Below are 14,040 nucleotides of genomic sequence, written 5' to 3'. Positions count from 1 at the left end.
TTATTGAAATTAAAGTTGAATTGAATTGACAGACAGCAAAAAGTATAGCTAAACTGGCCCAAGTGCATTTTTTTAGTTATAAGATTAAGCATAGTGTATTATATTGGCATTTAATGAAGGCCAAACACATTCCCAAACTGAGAAACAACCTAGGATAGAACAGAAAATTTCCCAGCAGTTATCCACTTCTCAGGTTATATATATATATATATATATATATATATATATATATATATATATATACATACATACATATAAAGTTATGACCAAACTGGACAGCTTATTAAAAAGCAGAGACATTACTTTTCCAACAAAGGTCCATCTAGTCAAGGCTATGGTTTTTCCTGTAGTCATGTATGGACGTGAGAGTTGGACTGTGAAGAAAGCTGAGTGCCAAAGAATTGATGCTTTTGAACTGTGGTGTCGGAGAAGACTCTTGAGAGTCCCTTGGACTGCAAGGAGATCCAACCAGTCCATCCTAAAGGAGATCAGTCCTGAATATTATTGGAAGGACTGATGCTGAAGCTGAAACTCCAATACTTTGGCTACCTGATGCAAAGAGCTAACTCATTTGAAAAGACCCTGATGCTGGGAAAGATTGATGATGGGAGGAGAAGGGGGCGACATAGAGTGAAATTGTTGGATGGCATCACCAACTCAATGGACATGAGTTTGAGTAAGTTCCAGGAGTTGGTGATGGACAGGGAGGCCTGGTGTGCTGCAGTCCATTGGGTCGCAGAGAGTCGGACACAAGTGAGTGACTGAACAGAACTGAACTGATATATACATGTATATGTATACTCTTTTTCAGATTCTTTTCCCTTATAGGTTATTACAAAATATTGAGGGTAATTTCCTGTGCTATTGTTAGGTTGTACACAGCATGCAGTGTGAGTGGTGCACCTTGGAGATGTTGATGCAATGATACAGTGACTATTATTACTGGGAAAAGAACAACGCCTCCAAAAAAAATAATAATAGCACTTATGGAGCTCCTTACCAAAGTAGGAGTTCTAAGCAAATGTCAATGATCACACTTGAGTTTTATTACTTCCATAGTTCTAAAAAGAATTTCTGTTATTCTTCCCACTCAAGTTTTATATTTTCCCTTTTTCAAAATTCACAATAGTTTTGAATTCCTTTATTCCCTTTCAGTATTCAGCTACATTTACTGAACATTCATCAGCACAGTGGACTGATCATTTGAGCAATCCCAGTAGGAATGGTAGGACAGGTCCATTGTCTTTAAAGAAGGTACAACCTAAAAAGGGAAGGAGAATAAATTCTAAATACTTTGTAAAGAAAACAATAAAGCAAACAATACACACATGTGCATACATGCTAAGTTGCTTCAGTCATGTCCAACTTTTTGCAACTCTATGAACTGTAGCCCACAAGACTCCTCTGTCCATAGGATTCTCCAAGAAAGAATACTAGAGTGTGTTGCCATGCCCTTCTCCAGGGGATCTTCCTGACCCAGAGAGTGAACCCATGTCTCTTACATCTCCTGCAGTGGCAGGCAGGTTCCTTACCACTAGCGCCACCTAAGAAGTCCAATATACGCATAGTGAAAGTTGCTCAGTCTTGTCGGACTCTTTGCGACCCCATGGACTGTACAGTCCTTGGAATTCTCCAGGCCAGAATACTGGAGTGGGAAGCCTTTCCCTTCTCCAGGGGATGTTCCCAACCCAGGGATCAAACCCAGATCTCCCATGTTGCAGGCAGGATTTTTACCAACAAAGCCATCAGGTAAGCCCAAGAATACTGGAGTGGGCAGCCTATCCCTTCTCCAGTGGATATTCCTGACCCAACAATTGAACTGGGATCTCCTGCATTGCAGGTGGATTCTTTACCAGCTGAGCTACCATACACTCACATAAAACATTCATAGAAGATGTGGGGAAATGGGATTTCCTGGAATATTGGATTGATTGTTGGTTACAGCATCTCAGAAGAAATTTGATAGCAGTGAGCTTTATTTTTTTATAAATTTATTTATTTTAATTGGAGGTTAATTACTTTACAATATTGTATTGGTTTTGCCATACATCAACATGAATCCACCACGGGTATACATGTGTTCCCCATCCTGAACCCCCCTCCCACTACCCTCCCCGTACCATCCTTCTGGTTCATCCTAGTGCACCGGCCCTGAGCATCCTGTATCCTGCCTCAAACCTAGACTGGCAACTCGTTTCATATATGATAGTATACATGTTTCAATGCCATTCTCCCAAATCAACCCACCCTCTCCATCTCCCACAGAGTCCAAAAGACTGTTCTATATAGCTGTGTCTCTTTTGCTGTCTCTCATACAGGGTTATCATTACCATCTTTCTAAATTCCATGTATATGCATTAGTGTACATGAAAAGATGCTCAACATCACGCAGTATCAGAGAAATGCAAATCAAAACCACAATGAAGTACCATTTCACGCCAGTCAGAATGGCTGCGATCCAAAAGTCTACAAGCAATAAATGCTGGAGAGGGTGTGGAGAAAAGGGAACCCTCTTACACTGTTGGTGGGAATGCAAACTAGTACAGCCACTATGGAGAACAGTGTGGAGATTCCTTAAAAAACTGGAAATAGAACTGCCTTATGACCCAGCAATCCCACTACTAGGCATACACACTGAGGAAACCAGAATTGAAAGAGACGCATATACCCCAGTGTTCATCGCAGCACTGTTTATAATAGCCAGGACATGGAAGCAACCTAGATGTCCATCAGCAGATGAATGGATAAGAAAGCTGTGGTACATATACACAATGGAGTATTACTCAGGTAGTGAGCTTTAAGTGGAATTTGGAAGGAAAAACTTCAAGACATTTGAAAGATAACTTAGATCACGGTTGATAAACTATAGTCTAGATCTGGCTTGCTGGCTGTTTTGGTAAAGTTTTATTGGAACATAGTCATTGCTATTTGTTTATGTTTATATTTATTTGTTAAAGGCTGCTTTTATGTCACAAGGGCAGAATTGAGTAGTTTCAACAGAGTTGATATAGCCTACAAACCCAAAATGATTTACAATCTGGCCTTTTACAAAATGATTTGCTACTCTGCCTTAGAAGAGTAAGAAACTAGAGGTAGACATACTGACTATCAAAAAGTTCTTATATCTGCAAAATGGGACATGGATATTCATGTATTGTCTTCCTTAAGTTATTTCTGGCACAAGGTATATACAAATTAAAATTAATATATGAGATGATGATCACATAATTGCTTGAGCTTTGATTCCTACTTGACAGATAGGAATAATGTCACCTACAAACAGATCTCTGAGAGGATTATACAGAGAAAGTCCCTTTCCTGTGAAATGTGACACTGTTATTACTCTGGGGCTGGCTTCCCAATGGGGTTTCCCAGATGGTGCAGTGGCAAATAATCCACCTGCCTATGCAGGAGACTCGAGAGACTCGGGTTTGATCCCTGAATCAGGAAGATCCCCTGGAGGAGGGCATGGCAACCCACTCCACTATTCTTGCCTGGGGAATTCCATGGACAGAGGAGCCTGGCGGGCTACAGTCCATGCAGTTGCAAAGAGTTAGACATGACTGAGCACATGTGCGCGCACACACACAGACACACGGCTTCCCACTGTCACTGAGTTGTGAATCTCAAGCCGTCACTTTGCTGAATCAAGGTTTGCTTACATAAGTATTTCTAGCTTTTACAAATATTTAAGCACCTTCTTCTGATTGGGAAACTAGATCTTTCCTCAAGATTTTACTTCTGGACTCCTCAAGTTATCCCAAGTATAAATTGCATTTTAGTCTGTGCAGGAAATATACATATGAAAGAGAATATAGGACATTTGACATTAGATGAAACATGTCCTAAACCAACTTAGGGTTTGTTGGGAATGGAAATGTCATTCTTTGGTCTTCTTTGTTTTGCAAAATTTAAAGTGAGAAACATTTAAGAGAACTACATTTTCCACAAAAATATTCTAAGTACAGCCATGCTATCCAGTCCAACTGTGAAACTAGTTCTACCTCATGTATAATGCACCAAATACCAAGCTGCAGAATTCAAAGTCATTTTAAGAATTATGGGTGGAGATGAACACATTTCTTTTTAAAAGTACTACTAAATTGAAGGTCATGCAAATATACTACAGACATTTATATTCGTACATTCTAATCCCCCAACTCTTGCCTAGGACTTGAAATGTGCTTCGTGTTTCCAAGTGCTTTCATATTATTGGTTTTATCTCATAATCTGGTTTGGCAGAGAGGGTGAAAGTAGTTTTTACCTTTCTTTTTCTGATAGAAGCACTAAGGTGAAGGGACTTCTAGATACACATCAAAATTGTCATTAATGTACAGGTCTTTGGCAATTATTCTGAGGTGCTTGGGAAGGTAAGTTTCATATTGCATAAAGACTTTTCTAGATGCTTAACATTTTACACATATTGAAATATATATGGAAAATTATGTGTATATATATATATATATGCGCATGCTCAGTTGCTTCAGTTGTGTCCAACTCTTTGTGACCCCATGAACTGTAGCCTGCCAGGTTTCTCTGCCCATGGGATTCTGCAAGCAAGAATACTGGGTTGGGTTGCCCTGCCTTTCTCTAGGGTATTTTACAAACCCTGGGAACAAACCCGTGCACCCATACATATATGTGTGCATATATATATGTATGTGTGTGTGTGTTTATGAAGAGAGAGAGAGAAAAAAAACTATAGAAATCACATCACTCTTTGTTATGCAAGTGGTTATTGCTCAGTCATCTTTAAAAGGAAATTTCCTGGATTATGCTTCTTTTCTTCGGTCACAGCAGATACAGGGCTCAGTGGTTATGTTGAGAAGAATGTTACATGTTCCTCAGTTCATGGAAACTTCAAGTCTAGAAAATGGAGGAGTCAAGTTAATATCTCTAGAGACCCACAGGGAGTGTCACGCTCCATAAAGTTGTTTGTGCATTTATATACAGTGCATAATCAGCACCTCTTGGCAAGGGGACACAGGTTAAGTACCTTCCATATGCAGCAGGGAAAAGGCCTTTGGCAAGGAGGTCTATCCATTGGCATGCACAAATTATGCTAGCTTAAGTTTCACCATGTCAAAAGGAATGTTCACCATGCTTAATAAGAGGTATTGGGTTAATGCCATACTGAGTTTTTTTTAGCAGGGGAGGGAATGTTCAGATGCTTGGGAAAATAAGGCACCTGAAGGGTGGAGTGAAGGTCACCTACTCGTATTGAAAAATCAATTATTTTTATGGCTGCAAATAGAGTCTACAGTATGCCTATGGTGTGTGGGGTGATAAATATACAGGTACATTTTAGGTACTTTTACAGCCACTCATATTTAATTTACAAAACTGGGAGAGCAACACTATTTTGCCAGAGGTGACCAGTAGATCCTTCAAGTAGTCTTTTCCAGTCTTTTTCTCCCTTTCAGGGAGGAAGTCTGGAGAATACACAGTAGTATCTGCATATATCCCCAGAACCTCTGCTTTATGTGCCGATTTGTTCTTTCCATTAATTTTTTGTACAATTACTCTGAATTGGCAACTATAATGGACTAAATGACAAGCCATGGATTTCATGTTCAAGGTATTCTCATTTTAAAGATTCAGAGAGTATAAGAGATCCTTTTGTCTTAATAAGATAACATTTTTGAAATGTTGATGGATTATGGTCAAATTCCAAAACTGACTTAAAGATATGTTTCTGTTCTGAAAAATCCATTTTTTTGACCAATCTTCTATGACGCTTATCATTTCTTTACAAAGAATTATCATTTCTTTAGGCTGTAGTACTTTTTTAAAGAATGCCTAATATTGCACATCTTCTATAAAGTCAAGACATTTAGAGTTGTGCATGTGTGGACACTGTTGAGTACGCTGATATATTTAGTCTGTCCATTAAAGAAGTTGCATATGGCAGGTAAGATTAGATTGATAATAGGGAGCATTCACTTACTCAACCACTCATTTTTTTCAAGCATTCCTTTTTTTCTTTATAAACATGGTTTATTACTTTCCCACTGTGGATTTGAATGCCATAGGAAATGCTGATTGCTCATCTTAAGTCCGATGGAAGCAATAGCACCACATGAGACATCCTGGTGCACAAAGCAAAGAGGAGTCTAAGTTAGAGGAAGGAATCCAAGATTCCCAAAGAGAAAAATAATACTAGTCATAAAGTCAAGTCCCATTTCAATTTTGATTCTGACCACTGCCTGCATCCCTGGGATAGCCAAAGTAGCAGAAGAGACCTTTGGGTGTCTTGAAATAGTTTTCACCATAAAGGAGCATCCAAGGCAGCACTGTTACCTGCCCAGGAAACACATATCAGGGCTTCTTGTCTGGTGACTGCCTGCAATGGTCTTCTAATAACTTTAGAGTTCTAGGTTATAGACTGTGGGTCAGAATCTTAATGTTAAAACCAATATGATGATTATTAAAGAAAAAAGAAAAAGACCATCAAAAATACAGGGGTCCTGCATTCTTCTGAAAGTCAAAGCCATGATCCTTACCATGGCCTACAAGATTCTCATGAGTTGACTGCCATGGCCCAACCTTTCTAGTGCCCCCAATGCCACTCTGAACTCAGCTTTCTCTCCACTCACACTACAGGTTAAGCTCTATGAAGACAGGAAATAGGGGTTTCCACAGTACCTAAAACAGTGCCTGGCAAAGAGTAGTAGTATATGTTTCTTTAAACCAATGCCTGAACATTTGATGCGTATAACAGCTCTGTTTCAAAAACCTCTCAGAGCCTCAGATCTCTCATTTATACAGATAACAATCACACTGCCCATCTTTCAGAGAAGCTGAGAGAATAAAAAAGAATAATACACATAAAGGATCTGGCAGAGTGACCTATATAGTCAGTACTCAATATATTTTTGTATTGCTTCCTGCTTACTTTTATTCTCTAGATGTAATAATAGTAGTTAATATTTGTTGTATTGTTACTATATGCCAGGCTCAAGGCTGAGCATGCTACAAGCATTGTCTCATTGAATTTTCTCAACCCTGTGAGCTAGGAACTTTTATTAGTCTTATTTTATAGGTGAAGATTAGAAAAGTTAAATTGTTTTTCTAAGATTACACAGTCAGTAAGCAGTCAAGCCAGGATGCAAATTAGATTTATCTGACACCATAATTCCACACTTTTCCATGATGCTACAAGAGGGATAAGGAATACTTAATTGCACTCTTAGGCTTCAATCACACTGTAGATAGATGACAAATATATTGTCCAGGCTCCACTAGCTGGGATATTAAGGTGTTTCTTACCAGTGGGCACTGTTTCTTTGTTTAATCTCAGCAAAGTTTAAATAGCTCAACCAACTTGGAAAGTGTGCCTGGATCATCCTTGTAAAACTCTATTCCTGACTCTAAAGCTTTAATTTGAAGGTCTTCATATATATAAGATAGATTTGTTATTTTCCACTGATCAATTCCTTGTAAGGAGCTATAATATAAAATTATATTTACACCTATTATATTGTGGATAGCATGTTTTCAAATCCTCAAACTAACCCTATTATTTAGGCATTATTATTGCAGTTTCACCAACAAGGTCATTGAAGAGATGAGAATATTTGCCTGAGGCCACACAAGTAGTAAGTGGCAAAGCCCTTAAAAAATTATGGAATCTGACTTTAGCAATTGATTTTCATAGGAGTTAACATAACTCAAGAATCTGTATCAGTCTAAATCTAACACCTGTGCTCTTAACCATTATATTAAACTATAAAGTGCTATATAAATGTAAGGATTTATTATGCCTTTTCTTATACCATTATTACACAAGGAAATTTCTTCTCTGGAATGCTTCATAAGAACTTTGAGTTCCCATCTAGAGAAGCCCTCTTTGCAATCAATTATTCAGTGAGTTGACAATTGCTCTTACCAGTGTCCAAAAGCAAAGGCCAAAAATGACTTTGGCATGACAACTTAAATACTCACCCGGTGTCTATCTGACCACTTTGCTGAATGGTGAAGCCCTTAGCCATGAACTAATAGGCATTTCAGATCAATCATTTAAATGGGCTGTCTGAAACCCAAAGTTGGCAATCTTCCTGAAGTGAGATGCCAAGGTTCTGACCTCTTCCTGGGCAAAGGGGAAGGTTCCAGGCTTTTTCCTCATTGTTGATGTTCCCAGTTGCCAAGGGTGCCTGCCTGCCAAATCAACTTCTGGTTGAGATTCGAGGTGGAGACCACTTCTGTGGAGTAAATTGGGCAACTGGAGAAATAGCATTGATTTTGTTAAGCTGCTCAAAAATAAGTTAGGAGCACTTCAGCATCCCATATGCTGCTTATGTGATCAGGCAGCTGCATCTTACAGCCAATGTTATTGTTCTCTTAAAAGAATTTCCCCTGACATAGTTGGAAGACTTCTTGCTTCTCCTCTGTGATAATTTGTTATCTTACAATCTCCAGTCTCCACATGAATTACTCAATGCCACATCCTCTGAGTTTAGAACAACTTCAATTCCTTGTTGAGCTTAGTATGACTTCTAAACATATTCATTAATAGCTATTTTAGTTTTCCAATGCATTCTTTACAATATAACACATCCTGTATGTGATGTGTCCACTCACATAGACACTAGCTCATCTCACACACACACACACACACACACACACACACACAGAGCAAGAGAGAGGGTTCTGCATTGTGTCTCACAGCCCCACCACAGGACAGTAATACTTCTTCAGGGGTCACCAACAGCAAGATCAAAGACACGATGAAGTAACCTAAAACTGTAGGCTATCAGACTCATGATAGCATCCAAAAGTTTGGCAGGAGGGCATCATTTATATTTGAGAAGATTCCCTGCTTTTTGGCAAGAATTCTGCCCACAGCTTTCCAATTAGCATGCTTTATGTCTGGGGAGAAGTTGGTTTCACAATTGTAAGTACCATGCCTGACTGAAATCTTATTCTCCCAGACAAATTACAAAGGGATTTGTACAACTTTACCCAGACTCCAACTTAGCCACAAGATTAATATGAAAAAAGGGTCTTCCCTCAAGTAATCTTTGAGTTCTTCTGAGAATTTTCTTCATTATGTCTTCCAAATGTTCTGTTTTGCTAATGGAACATTAAATGGTATTCTTACCGGGAGGTGTGGGATGGAAGCTTCAACTAAATCTTCTCGGAAGAAAGATCTAGATTGTGACATAGCATTAGGGAATATGAGGCAATTATTTACCATGATGCATCCTTCTTAATCTCTGCTTGCTATGTGTTGAAACACAGTTAGTGTAACTTAAGTTGAGAAGAACTACGACTTAATTTAATAAACAAAAGCTTGACAGCATCTCTTCAGTTTTATAATTTGTGCCCTCTGGGCAAAAAGCCTCAAACATCAATAGGAAAATTTTCTAAGGATACTATATTGTTTGGAAATATTTTAAATCTTTGTCTGAGTCTCTGTGCATGCATGCTAAGTCACTATAGTCGTGTCCAACTCTTTGTGACCCCATGGACTGCAGCCCACGAGGCTCTTCTGCCCATGGGATTCTCCAAGCAGGAATACTGGAGTGGGTTGCCATGCACTCCTCCAGGGGATCTTCCCAACCCGGGGATCAAACCCACATCTCTTAGGTCTCCTGCACTATCAGCAGTATTCTAAATTTGTAACATGTTGGTAGAAAATATTTTTCCCTTGTGATATTTATGGTTTAATTTGAAAATCAGACACAAAAGTATCTTCTGCATTAACACTATATAGACACTCACAAAAAATCTCTTGAGACGTCCATCATAACAAGTGTCCCTCATTCTATGATTAAAAGCTCTAATGGATATGCATCATTTTAAAATTATGATGTTATATCCAATAGGCCATCTAATTTTCCAGTGAATTTTGAGTAGAGGTAAAACATTTATTTTTCAATTAAAACATGTACAAAGTCTGAAGATCATATTATGTTTCTACCAACATCTTATCATCAAAAAGATTGTTATGAAACCATAACATTTTTAATATGAGAAAGCAAGACGCATCCTGGTAACAGTGAACAAGTCAAAATGTCTTTGACAGTTATTACGCTGAACTAGGATTTTTTTCTAGACTGTTGCCATCCATTCAACTATAAATACCTCAGGACTAGGACTAGTTAGACTCTCTTTCCAGGCATAAAATTTAAAGTAGCTCCAAATTGCAGTAATCAAGATGAATAACATTAAAATTTTTATTCTATTGAAGTATACTGCTAAGTAACTTCAGTCGTGTCCGACTCTGTGCGACCCCATAGACGGCAGCCCACCAGCCTCCCCCGTCCCTGGGATTCTCCAGGCAAGAATAGTGGAGTGGGTTGCCATTTCCTTCTCCAGTGCATGAAAGTGAAAAGTGAAAGTGAAGTCGCTCAGTCGTGTCCGACCCTCATCGACCCCATAGACTGCAGCCTACCAGGCTCCTCCGTCCATGGGATTTTCCAGGCAAGAGTACTGGAGTGGGGTGCCATTGTCTTCTCCACTATTGAAGTATAGTTGTCTCATAATGTTGTGTTAGTTTCTGCTATACAGCAAAATGATTCAGTGACACGTATGTATAACAGTTTGCATCTGCTAATCCCTATCTCCCAATTCATTCCTCTCCTGGCCCCCCATAGATAAATAACATTTTAAGATGATATTTTAAAAATCAAAATTATAGTGCAGCCATTATGGAAACAGTATAGAGGCTCTTCAAAAAATTTAAAATAGAACTACTACTTCCAGTATATACCCAAGGAAATAATAAAGAGATGTCTGCATTTCCATGCACATCACAGCATATATACAATAGCAAACCTATGGAAACAATCTATATGTCTGTTAATAGATGAATGGATAAAAAGATGTACACACACACACACACACACACACACTGGCATGCACAATGGAATATTACTCAGCCATGGGACACAAAAAATCCTGACATTTGCAACAACATGGATGGATCTTAAGGGCATTATATTAGGTCAAATAATTCAGATAAAGAAAAATATTGTATGATATCATTTATATGTAGAATCAAAACAATTTTAAATATCAAAATTTTAAATCAACTCAGGATTAGTATTCAGATTTTCCCTAAACTCATGCAATTTTTAATTAATGGCAATTATTGACCTATATTATTTGCATAATATTTTTGGCCTTGATATTGCACTAATTTTCAAGTGTTGACTCACTTTAATACTTGGTTGTCTCTTTCTACCTGGATGATAAGCTACTAGAATTCAGGAATTCTGAGTGCATTTATCCACTGCAATAGATTATTGATTGTTGAGGACTATCTAGCTCTATTAAAGCCACTTTTGGACAAAGAAAAGAACATTCTTCTTCAGAGGCTGTTTATTGTAATGAAAAAGTCATAGGGTAACAAGGAACAGGGGAAAAAGAGCGGTGGTTTGATTATTAGTTCTACCTGTGCAAATTACTTCTCTGGACCTCCATTTCCTCACCTTCATAATATAAGCATTTGAATATTTAACTTGCTGGTGACTCTAAGGATTAAATGAGATAACCAATGTGAAATACTTAACCCAATTGCGGACACTGAGGAATTTTTTTCTATACTATTAAGCATCCTCTCGATCCCATCACTGGAAGATTTACACTTTCATCTCCAAGATGCTAACCAATAGGTGATCATTCTTGTCTACATAGCATCTTGGCAGTGTGTGAACTCAAATGCTAGCTCGGCCTACCCACCTTTCTGGCCCATATCCTCCCTGGTTGTCTAACCTGGGGCATACACCAGATGGCAGTGTCCCATTGAGGACAGGATCCTTCTGGCTTTTCAGCTCACTGACCAAGCGACCAGTTGCTTTGCCATGTCTCTATGCATGTTACAGGTCAATAGCATTAGCTTTGGGGTCTGGTTGATGTTCAATGTACAAATAAACACTGGAAAGTCTCGGTACACATTCTCTTCCCTTTCAAAGACAAAGTGTTTTCTTTCCAAGGTCAATTGGAAAAGGTACATATGTGATGTTGGAGTAAACATAACACTTCAAATAGATTTTTGTCAATATTTACATTTCCTTGCACTTTAATCAGTATATAACAACCCCTTACAGTATATCTGGTCCACAGTTCCAGGTATCAGGGATACAGACGTAGCAATGCAAGTCTGCTACCTTCAAGTAACTCACTGTTTAGTAAAAGAGACAGAGTTTTTTGCAAATAATGATAGTACAGTGTGACCATTGTTTTACTATTTAACTCATATGGCTTTGCAATTTTTTTATCTTGACCTATATCTATCTTGGGATTAATTGTTTCATGGGTTTTACTAAGTTTAAGTTCACTTGCTTTCAGTTAAGAGCTCTCAAATCTCATGGATGCCCGGTGTTCTCCATTTAAAGATACAATGAACATTTCTATCTTGCTACAGTTCACCCTGTAAATGACTTTGGAGGCTTTTTATCATACCCATCTTTCAACACTAAGAGAGAATGTACCCAAGTAGTTTCTGGTACCTCTATTAATTTATCCTAAAAACCCTTGCTGCAGAATTCCAGGTACTGTGGTGCCTAAGGAAATATAAATGTGAATGAATTATAGTTCTTGGATCTGAAGGCCATGTGTCTAATAAAGGGTTAAACATTGGTTTGAATTTGAGGTTCTGCCAAAGGTGGAGTGAAGTATGCTCTGAATATATGAGTGTGTGTTGGGGGACGGGTGGTGTGGGCGGTGGTGTTTATACACACATTCAATTTTCAGTTGTGTTCCTACTTTGAGTGAGACTCATGAACTCATAGCTGAGTCGTTTATGAGGGGTGTGTGTGTTTGTGTGTGTTGTCCCTTGATATGTGATTATGGCTGCTGAGATTAAAGACCACCTTCTGGGTAGTACTTGAGACACACGTACCTTCTAGAGAAACTGGAAAAAGGATAACGAGTCAGTTTCTTCTGGTCATATTTCATTCCCTTTTCCCCCTAATCCTTTCTGTCCTGAGCCACCCTGCCTCTGACCAGGAGCAATCATACACCCTCCTGTGACCTCTAAGGACTCACAGGAATCTGATTTTCCTACAGACCCGCCAGCTGGGGCCTTGGGAATCTGATCTACTCTTGGATCTTTCACAGGATCAGCAGTGGCATTTCAGAGTAGGCGCCACACAGATCCCTGCCGCACCGTGTCCCAGCGTGCACAAGGACACCACTTACTTAAGGGGGTTTTAAAGACCAGCTCTGCCCTTGAGAAGGCTTGCTGTCCCCAGGAATTTTGCTGCCAACAACAGTGGAAGCTAAGCAAGGAGGCAGCTCATTGAGTTGCTTGGCCAAGTGGAGCCCAAAAGTGCCTGTAAGAGCTACGCATGGCCAACAGATCAAAGTTCAAGTTCAGCTGGATCATTATCTAAGATTTAGATGAAAAGGGTTAGTGTTGATATCATGCTATTCCCTGAGTTCCTGGCTTATCTATGGCTTATTGGAACTGCCATCTGCTTTTTTGGCTGTTGGTGATGCTTTGGGCAACATCATTGTGACTATCTGTCTCTTCCTATGATTCACAAGATCTGAGACTGAGCCTGAAAATTTGCTTTTAAAAAAAAAAGTCATTTGCTGTATGGCTCAGGAAACTCAAACAGGTGCTCTGTATCAACCTAGAGGGGTGGGGTGGAGAGGGAGATGGGAGGGAGGTTCAAAAGGGAGGGGATATATGTATACCTATGGCTGATTCATGTTGAGGTTTGACAGAAAACAGCAAAATTCTGTAAATCAATTATCCTTCAATAAAAAATAAATTAATTTGTTTAAAAAAGGTCTATCATTATTTTCTTATGCAATTCAACCACATGGAAGTCATTGCTTAAAGTTTCCACCTAACATATTGCACTGTGAATCCATTATTTCCAGAATACGAAAATGTAAGACTATGATGCAAGGTCAGATATGAAGAAGGGAGCAAGGTTAAGATTAGAACTTGAGTCTCCTGACACCTAGGCAACTGCCTGCTCTGCCTACTCTGCACAGCCCGTGAGCCCAGCACGTGGTTCAGATGAGTGATGATGACTGGACTTGGCATGAAAAAGGCAGATGGGTGCTTACAAAGCTTCCATG

At 39.0% G+C, this 14,040-nt stretch overlaps 1 long non-coding RNA gene across 2 annotated transcripts in view; it reads right to left on the bottom strand.

Annotated features, from left to right (window-relative positions):
• Positions 1-1,022: 1,022 nt before the first annotated feature.
• LOC147370897 (uncharacterized) overlaps positions 1,023-14,040 on the bottom strand; it is a 29,232-nt gene continuing 16,214 nt past the window's right edge. Inside the window, exon 3 of one of the 2 annotated variants that reach the window (XR_015165548.1) lies at positions 1,023-1,261. This is a non-coding gene — a long non-coding RNA (uncharacterized LOC147370897). Of the gene's footprint in view, positions 1,262-1,974; positions 4,867-14,040 lie in introns of those variants that run through there. The other variant, XR_015165549.1, reaches the window with a different exon arrangement.

Source organism: Bos grunniens, chromosome 6, assembly GCF_055505025.1.
Source record: "Bos grunniens cultivar Pamir isolate PY7600 chromosome 6, Bosgru_T2T1.0, whole genome shotgun sequence".
Taxonomy (NCBI): domain Eukaryota; kingdom Metazoa; phylum Chordata; class Mammalia; order Artiodactyla; family Bovidae; genus Bos; species Bos grunniens.
This window is presented reverse-complemented; position numbering and strand designations above follow the sequence as displayed.